This window comes from Anomaloglossus baeobatrachus, chromosome 2 (assembly GCF_048569485.1).
Source record: "Anomaloglossus baeobatrachus isolate aAnoBae1 chromosome 2, aAnoBae1.hap1, whole genome shotgun sequence".
Lineage (NCBI taxonomy): Eukaryota > Metazoa > Chordata > Amphibia > Anura > Aromobatidae > Anomaloglossus > Anomaloglossus baeobatrachus.
The window spans coordinates 339,474,807-339,489,506 of NC_134354.1; the positions used below are offsets into that span (position 1 = coordinate 339,474,807).

At 45.3% G+C, this 14,700-nt stretch overlaps 1 protein-coding gene across 2 annotated transcripts in view; it reads right to left on the reverse strand.

Annotated features, from left to right (window-relative positions):
• HIVEP3 (HIVEP zinc finger 3) overlaps nt 1–14,700 on the reverse strand; it is a 233,510-nt gene that overhangs the window by 45,437 nt on the left and 173,373 nt on the right. The gene's annotated exons all lie outside the window — the stretch shown is intronic.

The following is a 14,700-nucleotide window of genomic DNA, read 5'->3' on the forward strand; positions in this document are numbered from 1 at the left end:
AGCAGCATCTATAAGGCTAGTGTCACACATCCGGCTTTTCGCCGGTTTGCCGGATTCGGCACTTGCCAGTATAGTGTATACAGTACAGGGGCAGCGCTGTAACGTCTGGGTCACATGCTCCGGTCACATGACAGCATGTGACCGGGGCTTGTCGCGCTGCCAGTGTACTGTATACACTGTACTGGCGTGCACCGAATCCGGCAAAAGGCCAAATGTGTGAAACTAACCTAAGGGAGAGGGGAAAATAAACACCTCCAGAGAGGATTGTGAAGAAACTCCCAGTTCGGTTGCTTTGCTTTGAGATTTCACATATTGCGCTCCAAAAGAATATGACTATCTCTGCAATGGAGTGACACATCGCAACATGGAAAGCCGGGTCAGAAGCTCAGGTTCTTTTAAAAAGGTATTTAACTGTATTTATAAACAGAAACTTTACAGTAATTTGACAAAAATTAACACATTGAAGGGGTAAATAGAGAACATATGTTCCACTGATGAGCAGCAGAATTGGAAATACAGATCTGGGCAATAGGATCAGTGCAAGTTAATTTAATATAGCTGCAAAGTTACTGATGATTGTATCTTTAGGTGCAGAAATTTAGATAAGAGATCTTATATTTTAGATAACAGCAATTATATATATAAAAAAATGAAGCAATGTGAAATAGTATCAAAAGTATTAATGAGAGACTAGGGAAGCGTGGAAAGTAAGTGATGCAGAGGAGACAGTAGAAGGAAGGATATGGCAAATGTATGTGAAAAATAAAAGAAAGGGGGAAGCACAGAGGTACGCAGTGTCAGCTCCTTTTTTGTGATTGGAGGTGGCATCACACGGAAAGCCACTGGCACTCTAAGGGGCCCTTTGCACACTACGACATCGCAGGTGCGATGTCGGTGGGGTCAAATCGAAAGTGACGCACTTCCGGCGTCGCTCTCGACATCGTAGTGTGTAAAGCATTTTTGATACGATTAACGAGCACAAAAGCGTCTTAATCATATCATCGGTGTAGCGTCGGTCATTTCCATGAATTGGGAAAGACCGATGTTACGATGTTGTTCCTCGTTCCTGCGGCAGCACACATCGCTGTGTGTAAGCCGCAGGAGCGAGGAACATCTCCAACCTGTGTCCCGGCCGGCTATGCGGAAGGAAGGAGGTGGGCGGGATGTTTACGTCCCGCTCATCTCCGCCCCATCGATTCTATTGGCCGCCTGCCGTGTGACGTCGCTATGACGCCGCACGACCCGCTCCCTTAGGAAGGAGGCGGATCGCCGGCCAGAGTGACGTCGCAGGGCAGACGAGTGCATGTGAAGCTGCCGTAGCGGTAATGTTCGCTACGGCAGCTATCACCATGATATCGCAGCTGCGACGGGGGCGGGAATTATCGCGCTCGGCATCGCTACCATCGGCTTGCTATGTTGTAGTGTGCAAAGGGCCCCTAAGGGAATGTGCCCGCATAGCAGATTTGTGTGCTGATTTTCTACACACAAAAAAGGCATGTTTGAGCAAGAAAAACGCAGCAGAAAAATACTTGTTTTTTTATTTTGTTTTCACTGGGTTTTTTTTTTTTTTAAACGATTTTGAACGTTTTTCCTGGCAATAACAGGAGTTTGTGCACTGTACCCCGAGATCGCGTCCGAGTCTCCGGCTGATGTTACAGCTGGGACATTGGCTGTCACTGCCAGGAGAGGTCCCTGTGCAGCTCCTGGCAGTGGAACTCCCTAAATGCTGTGATCAATCGTGATCGCAGCACTCAGCAGGAAGGTAGAGGAATCGTTTACCTCTCCATGGCAATCGGGTCCCTGTAATGTGATGATGGGGACCTGATTGCTGCCATGACTGCTATTCCTGGTCATGCGCACTCACCCTTACATGTCTCACACTGATAACACTCCTTTTTATTAAAAATAAGATCTCGAGGCAGATTCTCATGCAGATCATTGTCACAGATATGAAGGTATCATTTTATTTTTGTTCCTATGACCTACATGCCCATATATATGGCTCAGGAGGGTTGATCCTACCGACAGATTCCCTTTAAGTGGTTCTCTCTAGGTATAGAATGAGATTTACTGGCTGTAGAAAGTGGCAAAAAACTCACTCTCAACAGCTCACAGCAAAATCTTGTGAAAACTGCACTACTATTGGCTAACTGATAGAATTTATATTAAATACCAGTTCATCCTGTGTGTAAACTGTTATTTAATGGAGACCAATTTGGAATCTAAAATAACCAGGTCTTTTGGGTGAACTGGGCCAAATGATTCAGCTCATCAAAAAGAACCAGAATGCTCATCACTAACAAATGTAAGAAACAACAACTTCCAATTTTTTATCCACACAAAATTCATTATATGCCAACTCTTTTAGGCCTGCGACACACATCCGTGCCGCCGGCACGTTTGTCATTTTTTACACGTACCGGCGGCACGGAGACACGTTCAGCAATGCTACCCTATTGTAGCAGGCACACACACGCAAAACCACACGGAACGTGTGTCCGTGTGCGTTTGTACGTGTGTGCGTTTTTCAAAGCGCTGACATGTCAGTGTTCTCTCCCGCAGCACGGGTGTCACACGGCCCGCACCCGTACCACACGGGTGTAGTGTGGATGCGGTCCCGTGTGACACGCGCCGGAGAAAACATGGAAAAAAAGTAGAAAAAAAAAAAAAACATTTACTCACCTTCTCCAGCCCTCCTGTCTCTGCCGCTGCTGCCTCTTGCTGCCGACCGCCGCTCATTAATCTCATAGAATATTCACTTCACTGCCTGGCAGCAGCAGCGGGGAGACGGGAGGGCTGGAGACCGAGGATCAGCACCACGGACAGCAGCGCGGACAGCAGGAAGGACCACGTGAGTATGTTAATTACCGGTTCTACGTGTGCTATCGCGGATCGCACACGTAGAACACACGTGTCCCGCACGTACCAGAGACACGTACTTACCTGCACGCAACACGCAGGGGAAATACGTGTCTCTCGGCACGTGCGTGATTTTCACGTGAATGTGGCAGAGGCCTTAAACGGATATGACTATGTGGGAAGAAATTTGAATCTTTAACGCAAAAGGTTTTATGTAAAAATAATCAAATATATTATATTAAATTTTTTCACATATAGAAAGACACACACACATTTCAGTGTGATCAAATATCCCAGAGAAAAGGGCCCCAACCCTGGAGACATGCATCATATTATATGGTACAAATCTTTGTCATAAAAAGGTACATATAATCCTGCAAATTAACTTAGTTGGTAAGTAATGGTTTGACCCTCAGAGATTTTTTGCAAAATTTATGTTTGCAGGGCCCCCGTTATATTAGTATATGGTACAGATAGAAATATATGGACTATATGCCTTATAAACTGTCTGTTCATTGATATACAAGGCAGGACCAATTCTACGTCTACTTCAAAGTGTATAGGGGGAACACCTACAAGCACAACTGAACACCATGCAAAAGTAAAGTAATATATGATAAAAAGGTGACTTCACAAGACCATAGCAATGGTAATCTGATAATAAACGGTGCCGTTAGCTGAAGAAGCCGCAGTGCGAAATGTGCATCGGGGGCATAGGGTACTCCACCTGGAGTACTGCAATACCGCATTATGGGTAACTGATGTTATTTTCTATCAGGTCATGCATGCCGGTTGTCCCTCATGGAAATAGCATGTGGCTCTGTCCACTAAGCGCACGTGGCTAACTGCTAACTGACACGTTGTGCTTATAGCAGTCAGTAACCTTATATAAGTATCTGATTTAACCTAGTTTGATTCATACGTTGAATGTAAAGCTTACTTTTTATTATCAGATTACTATTGCTATGGTCTAGTGAAGTCACCTATTCATCATATATTACTTTGCATGTGAGCACAGGTGTTCAGTTGTATCATAGTATCATAGTTTTTAAGGTTGAAGGGAGACTCTAAGGGCGGCTTTGCACGTTGTGACATTGCACGTGCGATGTCGATGGGGTCAAATCGAAAGTGACGCACATCCGGCGTCGCAGTCAATATCGCAACGTGCAAATCCTTTTTGATATGATGAACGAGCGCAAAAGCGTCGTTATCGTATCATCGCTGCAGCCTCTGACATTTCCATAATGCCGGTGCAGCGACAGGTGCGATGTTGTTCCTCGTTCCTGCGGCAGCGCACATCGCTGTGTATGAAGCCGCAGGAGAGAGGGACATCTCCTTACCTGCCGCCGGATGCAATGAGAAGGACGGAGGTGGGCGGGATGTTTACATCCTGCTCATCTCCGCCCCTCCACTTCAATTGGCCGCCTGCCGTGTGACGTCGCTGTGACGCCGCACGACCCGCCCCCTTAGGAAGGAGGCGGGTCGCCGGCCAGAGGGACGTCGCACGGCAGGTATGTGCGTGTGAAACTGCCGTAGCGATAAAAATCGCTACGGCAGCTTTCACTAGATATTGCACGTGCGACGGGGGCGGGACTATCGCTGCAGCATCGGTAACACATTGTTACCGATGTCGCAGCGTGCAAAGCCCGCCTAAGTCCATCTAGTTCAACCTGTAGCCTAACATGTTGATCCAGAGGAAGGCAAAAAAAACCCCAATGTGGCAAACAAGTTCCAATGGGGAAAAAATGTCCTTCCTGACTCCACATCCGGCAATCAGACTAGTTCCCTGGATCAATACCCTGTCGTAAAATCTAATATACATAACTGGTAATATTACATTTTTCAAGAAAGGCATCCAGGCTCTGCTTAAATGTTAGTAGTGAATCACTCATTACAACATCATGCGGCAGAGAGTTCCATAGTCTCACTGCTCGTACAGTAAAGAATCCTCATCTGTGATTATGATTAAACCTTCTTTTCTCAAGACGTAGCAGATGCCCCCGTGTTCCAATCGCAGCCCTAGGTGTAAAAAGATCTTTGGAAAGGTCTCTGTACTGTCCCCTCATATATTTATACATTGTGATTAGATCCCCCTAAGCCTTCGTTTTTCCAAACTAAATAACCCCAAGTTTAATAACCTGTCTTGGTATTGCAGCCCACCCATTCCTCTAATAACCTTGGTCGCTCTTCTCTGCACCCTCTCCAGTTCAACTATGTCCTTCTTATATATCGGTGACCAGAATTGTCCACAGTATTCTATGTGCGGTCGCACTAGTGACTTGTACAGAGGTAGAACTATATTTTTTTCATGAACACGTATACCTCTTTTAATACATCCCATTATTTTATTAGCCCTGGCAGCAGCTGCCTGACACTGTCCACTAAAGTGAAGTTTACCATCCACCCATACACTCAAGTCTTTTTCTGTGTCTGTTTTACCCAGTGTTCTACAATTAAAGGGAACCTGTCAGCAGAAATGTCCCCTAAAACCTAACAGATTCCCCCTCTGCAGCTCCTGGGCTGCATTCTATAAAGGTCCCTGTTATGATTGTGCCCACTTTCTGACCGAAAAAAAGTGTTTATAAAGTTGTACCTTTTTGGCTTCTGATTCTGTAAATCCGTCACGGGGGCGGGCTGCCTGATGGCCGTTATTCTGCCCCCTGGTCCTGTATGCCGCCCCCATCGCTGATTTCAATACTTCTGGACGCCGCCCACTGCTCCAGCCATCCCCGCGCATGCCCAGTGCCCATCTCTCGGGGATGAGCACTGTGCCCAGCGTCACGTGCACGCAGGGTTAAGATTATGGGCGGTGCTGTGATGTTTATTCCTAAGCAACCGCCGATAATCGCGGGACCGCGCTTTCGGTGTAGTCACTGCTCCGCGCTCTTCCCATCTATTTCCTGCCTCGGGGCAAGATGGGAAGGAGGCGAAGTGAGGTCAGCAGCAGCGCGCTTGCGCAGAAAGAAGCAGGCCGAGGGGGAAAGCGCGGTCCCGCGATTATGGGCGGTTGCTTAGGAATAAACATCACAGCACCGCCCATAATCTTAACCCTGCGTGCACGTCACCAGCGGTGACGCTGGGCACAGTGCTCATCCCCGAGAGATGGGCACTGGGCAAGCGCGGGGATGGCTGGAGCAGTGGGCGGCGTCCAGAAGTATTGAAATCAGCGATGGGGGCGGCGTACAGGACCAGGGGGCAGAATAACGGCCATCAGGCAGCCCGCCCCCGTGACGGATTTACAGAATCAGAAGCCAAAAAGGTACAACTTTATAAACACTTTTTTTCGGTCAGAAAGTGGGCACAATCATAACAGGGACCTTTCTAGAATGCAGCCCAGGAGCTGCAGAGGGGGAATCTGTTAGGTTTTAGGGGACATTTCTGCTGACAGGTTCCCTTTAAGTACATAATCATAAATGTTATTTCCTCTACCCAAGTGCATGACCTTACATTTATCTACATTAAACTTCAATTGCCACTTCTCAGCCCAATCCTCCAATTTACATAAATCTCCCTGTAATATAAAATTTTCCTCCTCTGTATTGATTACCCTGCAGAGTTTAGTATCATCTGCAAATATTGAAATTCTACTCCGCATGCCCCCAACAAGGTCATTTATAAATATGTTGAAAAGAAGCGGGCCCAATACTGACCCCTGTGGTACCCCACTATGAACTGAGACCCAGTCCGAGTACGTACCATTAATAACCACCCTTTGTTTCCTATCACTGAGCCAGTTTTTAACCCAGTTACACATATTTTCCCCTATCCCCATTATTCTCATTTTATGTACCAACCTTTTGTGTGGCACCGTATCAAAAGCTTTTGAAAAGTCCATATACACAACATCCACTGCATTTCCCTGGTCCAGGCTTGAACTTACCTCTTCATAGAAGCTGATCAAATTAGTTTGACAGGATCGATCCCTCATAAACCCATGTTGATACTCTGTCATAAGGTTATTTTTCTTGAGATACTCCAGTATAGCATCTCTCAAGAAACCCTCAAGGATTTTACCAACCGTAGAGGTTAAACTTACCGGCCTATAATTTCCCGGCTCAGTTTTTGTCCCCTTTTTGAATATTGGCACCACATTTGCTATGCGCCAGTCCTGCGGTGCCGACCCTGTTATTAAGGAATCTGAGAAGATTAAAAATAATGGTCTATCTATCACAGAACTCAATTCCTGTAGTACTCTGGGGTGTATGCCATCCGGGGCCGGAGATTTGTCAACCTTAGTGATTTCGAGGCGGCGGCGTACTTCCTGCTGGGTTAAGCAGGTAATATTCAAGGGTGAATTTATGGTATCACTGGTCATGTCATCTGCCATGGCATTTTCTTGTATAAAAACCGTAGAAAAAAAGTCATTCAGCAGGTTGGCTTTACCCTCATCCCCTTCCACCATTTCACCAAGACTATTTTTAAGGGGGAAAACACTATCACTTTTCAGTTTTTTACTGTTTATGTAGTTAAAGAATATTTTAGGATTATTTTTACTTTCTCTCGCAATGAGTCTCTCTGTCTCAAACTTAGCTAACTTAATTTGCTTTTTACATATTTTATTTAATTTTCTATAATTATATAATGCCTCATCACTACCTACCCTCTTTAATTCTTTTAAGGCTTTCTGTTTTTCTTTTATTGCTTCCCTTACAGCTCTATTTAGCCATAGGGGTTTCCTCCTATTTCTAGCATGTTTGTTCCCATAGGGTATATTTTCTGCACAAGCCCTATTCAGGATGCTCATAAAAGTCTCCCATTTGCTTTGTGTACTTTTATTACTTAGTACATCATCCCAGTTTATTGCACTAAGATCATCTCTCAACCGTTTAAAATTTGCTTTCCTGAAGTTTAGTGTCCTTGTAGCCCCTCTACTAGACATCTTACTAAAGAATACATGAAAACTTATTATTTTGTGATCACTATTCCCCAAGTAACCCCCAACTTGTATATTTGATATGTGGTCTGGCCTATTGGTTAGTACAAGGTCTAGTAGTGCTCCCCCTCTTGTGGGGTCCTGTACAATTTGTGAAAGGTAATTATCTTTCATTGTTATCAAAAATCTATTTCCTTTGCTGGAACTGCAAGTTTCTGTTCCCCAATTTATATCAGGATAGTTAAAGTCCCCCATAATAATTACCTCTCCGAGACTCGCTGCTTTATCAATTTGCTTTATGAGGAGATTCTCTACCTCTTCCATAATATTCGGCGTCTTATAACACACCCCTATCAGTATTTTATTATTCATTCTCCCCCCCCTTATCTCCACCCATAGGGACTCTACATTCTCAGTACCCTCACATATGTTGTCACGCAGGATGGGTTTTAAGGATGATTTTACATATAGACACACACCTCCCCCTCGCTTATTTGTACGGTCATTCCTGAATAGGCTATAACCCTGTAAATTAACAGCCCAGTCATAGCTCTCATCCAGCCATGTCTCTGATATCCCCACTATATCATAATTTTCTTCCAACAATATTAATTCTAATTCCTCCACCTTATTTGTGAGGCTTCGGGCATTAGTGGACATGCACGTTACGTATGACTCTGTACCTGTATTCCTGCTTACTGTATTAACTGTCCTAACCCTTCCCCCCGTACCACCCCCAATTTCATTACTTGTTCCCTGGTCACTATCTGCACTACATTCCCCTTCTATAAAGTGAATACCCTCGCCCCCCATTCCTAGTTTAAACACTCCTCCAACCTTCTAGCCATTTTCTGCCCCAGCAGAGCAGCACCCTCTCCATTAAGATGCAGCCCATCCCTAGCATAGAATCTGTAGCCAACTGAAAAGTCGGCCCAATTCTCCAGGAACCCAAAACCCTCTTTCCTACACCAATTCCTGAGCCACCTGTTAACCTCCCTGATCTCCCTTTGCCTCTCTGGTGTGGCTCGTGGCACAGGTAGTATTTCCGAAAATACCACCTTTGAGGTCCATGGTTTAAGCTTACAACCTAATTCCCTGAAATCATCTTTAAGGACCTTCCACCTACCTCTAACTTTGTCATTTGTGCCAATGTGTACAATGACCGCTGGGTCCTCCCCAGCCCCTCCCAGTAATCTGTCAACCCGATCAGCGATGTGCCGAACTCGAGCGCCAGGAAGACAACACACTGTTCGGCGATCCCTGTCTTTGTGACAGATTGCCCTATCTGTCCCCCTAATAATTGAGTCCCCCACTACCAGTACCTGTCTTGCCTGCCCTGCACTCCTATTCCCCCCCTTACTGGAGCAGACACTCCTCTGGCGTTCAGAGGTCATGCCTTGCTGCAGCAATGCTACCCCTGTAATGACATCCCCCTCATCTGCCAAGTTTGCAAACCTATTGGGGTGTGTCAGTTCAGGACTAGCCTTCCTAGCACTTTTCCCTTTACCCCCCTTTCTAACTGTCACCAAGCTACCTACCTCACCGTCCTGCCGCTCCCTACTACGATCCTCCCCCACATCTGACCCAGCAAGCTGCTGCTCAGTGAGCAGCAAACTCCTTTCCATATTGCTAATGCATCTCAGAGTTGCCAGCTGCTCATTTAGATCCAGTATCTGGGCTTCCAAATGTGCAACTTGCTCACATCTCGAACAACAGTATGCACCCTCGAACGGCTTTTCAAGGACTGCATACATGAGACAAGATGTACACTGGATCGCATTAGCAATAGTGGAGCACATTTTCTAATGGGGATAGCACTTAACAAATGTTAAGTAATTAAACAACTAAATACAAACAATTCTACTCACACTTACTTTTGCTCACACTTTGCTCACTCACGCTCACAATGAAGAAGACAGGCTAAAATTCAGAAGTCTTCCTTCCGGCTGTAACGGCCAAAACCCGGTTCTCCTTGAGCTCGCGGTGACTCTTCACTTATCCCAGAAGGCACTGGGAATATGCAAATTATCCTCGCAAGACTCCTTCCCTGGCTTCCCTGTGCATGTAGGTGTTCCCCCTATACACTTTGAAGTAGACGTAGAATTGGTCCTGCCTTGTATATCAATGTACAGACAGTTTATAAGGCATATGGACTATATGCCTTATAAACTATCTGTACCATATGATGCATGTCTCCAGGGTTGGGGCCCTTTTCTCTGGGTTATTTGATCTCACTGAAACGTGTATGTGTCTTTCTATATGTGAACAAATGTAATAAAAATATATTTGATTCTTTTTGCATAAAACATTTTGCGTTAAAGACTCACATTTCTTCCCGCATAGTCACTAACAAATACGTAGCAAGGGAGAACACAATAAAGATAGAAGGCAAAGGAAGGGTGAGAGAGTAATGAGAGCTCACACTCTGGCACAACCATGTATGACATGTTTCCAAATACATATAAAAACAGAGACATGTAATACTATAACTCTCCACTAGCTGCTGCTAGCTGCCCAGGCATCAAGGAGAAGTGCTGTGATAAGCGGACGGTGCTACAACTTCATTCAATGGCTGCACAATTCAACAGTTGGCCATACAATAGAAATGCACAAGCAGGTATTACTTATTTTTGCCTCCCCAAATGTAACATAAATGAGGTACGATACAACAGAGAAAATTTCAGTGCCACTTTACAACTATCTTATGAGAGAGCTATCATCCCAGTACAGCCCCTTCCATGGAAAAATAGGTGTTAAAAACAAAACAAACCCAAACAATGTATCACCCACTATCTGTCTCTATTGTACCAATGCAATGCCCTATTAAAATGGAACCTATCAGTAGGGTCAACCCTCCTAAGCCATCTATATAGACATGCAGGTCATAGAAAGCTCCATAAAATGACACCTTGAGATCTCCAATCCAAAGTCTTATTCCAGAGAAATCCACATCTTTCTTAAAATGTCAATGAGCTGTTAAGAACTGTGAGCCAGACAAAAGGTATTCCTTAGGCTATATGCGCACGCTGCGTTTTTTTCTGACCACTTACATAGTGTTTTTGGCCCCAAAAAACGCACAAAAATGCACTCACAGGAAAAACGCATAAAAAAGCATGCATTTTTTGCTGCATTTTTTTCCAATGCATTCAATGGGTGAAAAACGCAAAAATAATTGACATGCTGCATCTTTGTGGGTCCTACAAAGACGAAGCCAAAGTAAACTACAATGTGCTGACAGCCAAAATAAAATCTCATAGACTTTGCTGGAGAAGGAAATTCATGCAGTTTTGAGACCAAAACGGTACCCAAAAAAAGCGGTAAAATACACAGCGTGAGCACATAACTTTAAGATCAGCATCCAAAGCTAATTTTAAATGAAAAGGGTGAGGCATGTAAAAACTGACAGTTTGCTCTCCTGATCTCACTGCATGCCTGTGTTCGATTTACAACTAACAAAGTATAGCAGAGCTGAACTTTGTCTCATTACAAGCACATTTGCAACTGCAACTCTCGTCTACTGTCAGCCAAACTACAAAGCTGTGCCTAACTATTACTAACACTTCTTTTCCTTTCAGACAGCCAGAAGGGGCAGTACTGCAGAGCGGACAGCACTGTGAGAGTACTACCACTGCAGATTTATTTGGAATTACATAAAGTTATGCTGTACTCTTTCCCCCCACACTGGCTGCCTGTGAGACGGAAGCCAAAGAAGACTAAAGACTCAATTAGACTCCACTGTGCAACCAGCTCTGTCCTCACCTATTGTACCATCACCCGTTCCCTGTAGACTGTGAGCCCTCGCAGGCAGGGTCCTCTCTCCTCCTATACCAGTCTGTTTTGTACTGTTAATGATTGTTGTACGTATACCCTCTTTCACTTGTAAAGCGCCATGGAATAAATGGCGCTATAAAAATAAATAATAATAATAATTAGATGTCAGTTTTTTCACTTACAAGGAAAAGCTTTATCAGTGATTTTTATGAGCGTCATCGGAATTTGGTCAGTTTTTCTTGTTTGTGAAAAAATAGTTTCTTCACTTATCTAATAGTCTGAAAAACTGGACAAAACTCAGATGATATCTGAGTGTGGTCTGATTTTTTTCACAGACCCATAGACTTGTATTACCAGTTTTGACTAGACAACATCAGATATGTCTGCATGATTTTTAGCAGACTGCCTGGTCTGTGAAAAATCATGGACATGTGAACGGCACCATTCACTTTTAACGTATAAGTACTATACATGAAAAACACAAACAGACCCCAAATCCTACTATGTATCACTTGCTTACTGGGTGCAGCAGTTCTGACAATCAGAATTTTTAGATTTAGCAATGCAGCAAAGTTGAGAAAGCTAACCCCACCCACAACAGGCTCTCTATGTACATTGTTTATAAACAGTGAGCTGTAATCAAAGGAGGGGGTGGAGTAGAACAACTTGGCAAGAGGCGGCTAGTCACAGCAATGATAATCACCAAGTGATAAAACCTTCAAAACAGCAGGAGCTAGACATGTGACACAATGTTGAATTCTAGGTTTTAACCACTTCCACATGTCCTCAGATTACATAACAAAAACCTGCTGAGAGATTCCCTTTAAAGGTGCAAGAGTGATCTAGGAAATGGAAAGGTTTTTACATGGTTCTCAGAAGATTAATCACAAAACAAAGCATCTGTCTCAAACACAGACATTTGTCTTTTGCTTCCAAATGTTCACTATTGAAAACAGATTAGAGTTAGTTTAAATGCGTTACATCTGAAATTTTGTAAACATAAGTTTTGCTATTGTAGATGTTGTGAGGTATCAACCGGCTGTATTACAAAGGGCCGGTATGTTTTGCAGAAGCGTGGGTGCTCTGCAATGTGAAGTTGGCTGGGACCTGTGGTTCCACAGGATTGCATTACATGCAGAGCCATGGAAGGGTGTGTGACAGTAGCGTAGCTAGCTGATGACAGCGCACACGCAGGACACAAAGTCCCGGCGTGGTGACGTCATCGCTCAGCGCCGGGCGGGGGTGGAGGCAATTGCCCCCCAGGCTGCTCTCCCAGCTATTGTTGAGGGCCGGCCGCGGGCCGCCTGCTGCATAATGTCATTATAACACACATGGCCGCGCAGAGTGAATTGCGCGCGGCCGTGTCTCTTGTACCAAGATGTGGCCGGCCACTCTGACAGGCGCAGACAGTGCTGACCGCCACATAGTACAGGAGACCCGGCCGCTGGCATGCACAGTGCGGCCACGTGCGTTATAATGACGTCATGCAGCGCGCGCTGCCTCCATCCAGTGTTGTGGCTGCATCCCAGTGATTAGAAGCTGACTGGGTAGTGGGCGTGACCGGCTTTGGTAGTGGGCGTGGCCGGCTTTGGTAGTGGGCGTGGCCATGTTTCCTCCCGTCCACTAAAATCATGTAGGCTTCGCCCCCCCTCTCCCCCTGCGCCCCCCTGCACCCTCCATCTGGAGGCCTACCTCGGTCCCCGCTTCTATCATAAAGAACTCCAGGACACCTGGAGTTTCTTTCTGTCATCACCTGCGTTGCTGAGGTCCCGCCCCTTCTGATCACATGGGCGTGACGTCACCACAGGTCCTTTAGCTTAGAGGGATTTACCATGGCATGAAACAAGTCTGTGGCTGCACGAGAGAGAAGTGTCCCCCAATCATCAAAAGTAAAAAGCACCTCCAGTATGTGTCTGTGTGTATAGGATTGTGTCTGTCATTTGTGTATGATTATTTGTATGTGAATGTTTTCAAATATGTATACACATGTGTGTGTATATGGCTGTACGCAGGTGTCTGTATATATGTGTGTGTATACGGCTGTACGCAGGTGTCTGTATATATGTGTGTGTATATCGCTGTACGCAGGTGTGTGTATGTGTGTACGGCTGTACGCAGGTGTCTGTATGTGTATATGGCTGTATGCAGGTGTGTGTATGTTTATACAGCTCTACGCAGATGTCTGTATGTGTATATGGCTGTACGCAGGTGTGTGTATGTGTGTACGGCTGTACGCAGGTGTCTGTATGTGTATATGGCTGTATGCAGGTGTGTGTATGTGTGTACGGCTGTACGCAGGTGTCTGATGTGTATATGGCTGTATGTGTATGTTTCTACAGCTGTATGCAGGAGTCTGTATGTGTATACGGCTGTATGCAGGTGTGTGTATGTGTGTACAGCTGTACGCAGGTGTCTGTATGTGTATACGGCTGTACGCAGATGTCTGTATGTGTATACGGCTGTACGCAGATGTCTGTATGTGTATACGGCTGTACGCAGGTGTGTATGTGTATACGGCTGTACGCAGGGGTGTCTGTATGTGTATACGGCTGTACGCAGGTGTGTATGTGTATACGGCTGTACGCAGGGGTGTCTGTATGTGTATACGGCTGTACGCAGGTGTGTGTATGTGTATACGGCTGTACGCAGGGGTGTCTATGTGTATACGGCTGTACTGAGGGGTGTCCATGTGTATACGGCTGTACGCAGGGGTGTCCATGTGTATACGGCTGTACGCAGGTGTGTGTATGTGTATACGGCTGTACGCGGGTGTCTGTAAGGAGCTGTAGGCCCATCATACTGTGTATAGGGGAGGTATAGCGGTATATTATGTATAGGGAAGGGGTAGAGGCATCTTACTGTGTATAGGGGAGCCATGGGAACATCATACTGTGTATAGGGGAGGTATAAGGGCTTCATACTGTGTATAGGGGAGCTGTACATGGGAGGGACATTATTAAATGTTAAGTGGACACTTAGGAACCATTATTGTTATAGGGGAAGTCAGGGTATTGTGACCGTGAAAGGCACACTGGGGGCTCTATTACTTTCTAGGAACAATATGTGGGCACCTTTCTAGGGCACTTACACAGGTCATTAATATTTTCTAGGGGGAAATGTTACCATTTAGAGGGCACAAATGAGGCATTTTACCATGTAAAGAGCACAGTGGTGGCATTAATATGTGGGGGGCACAG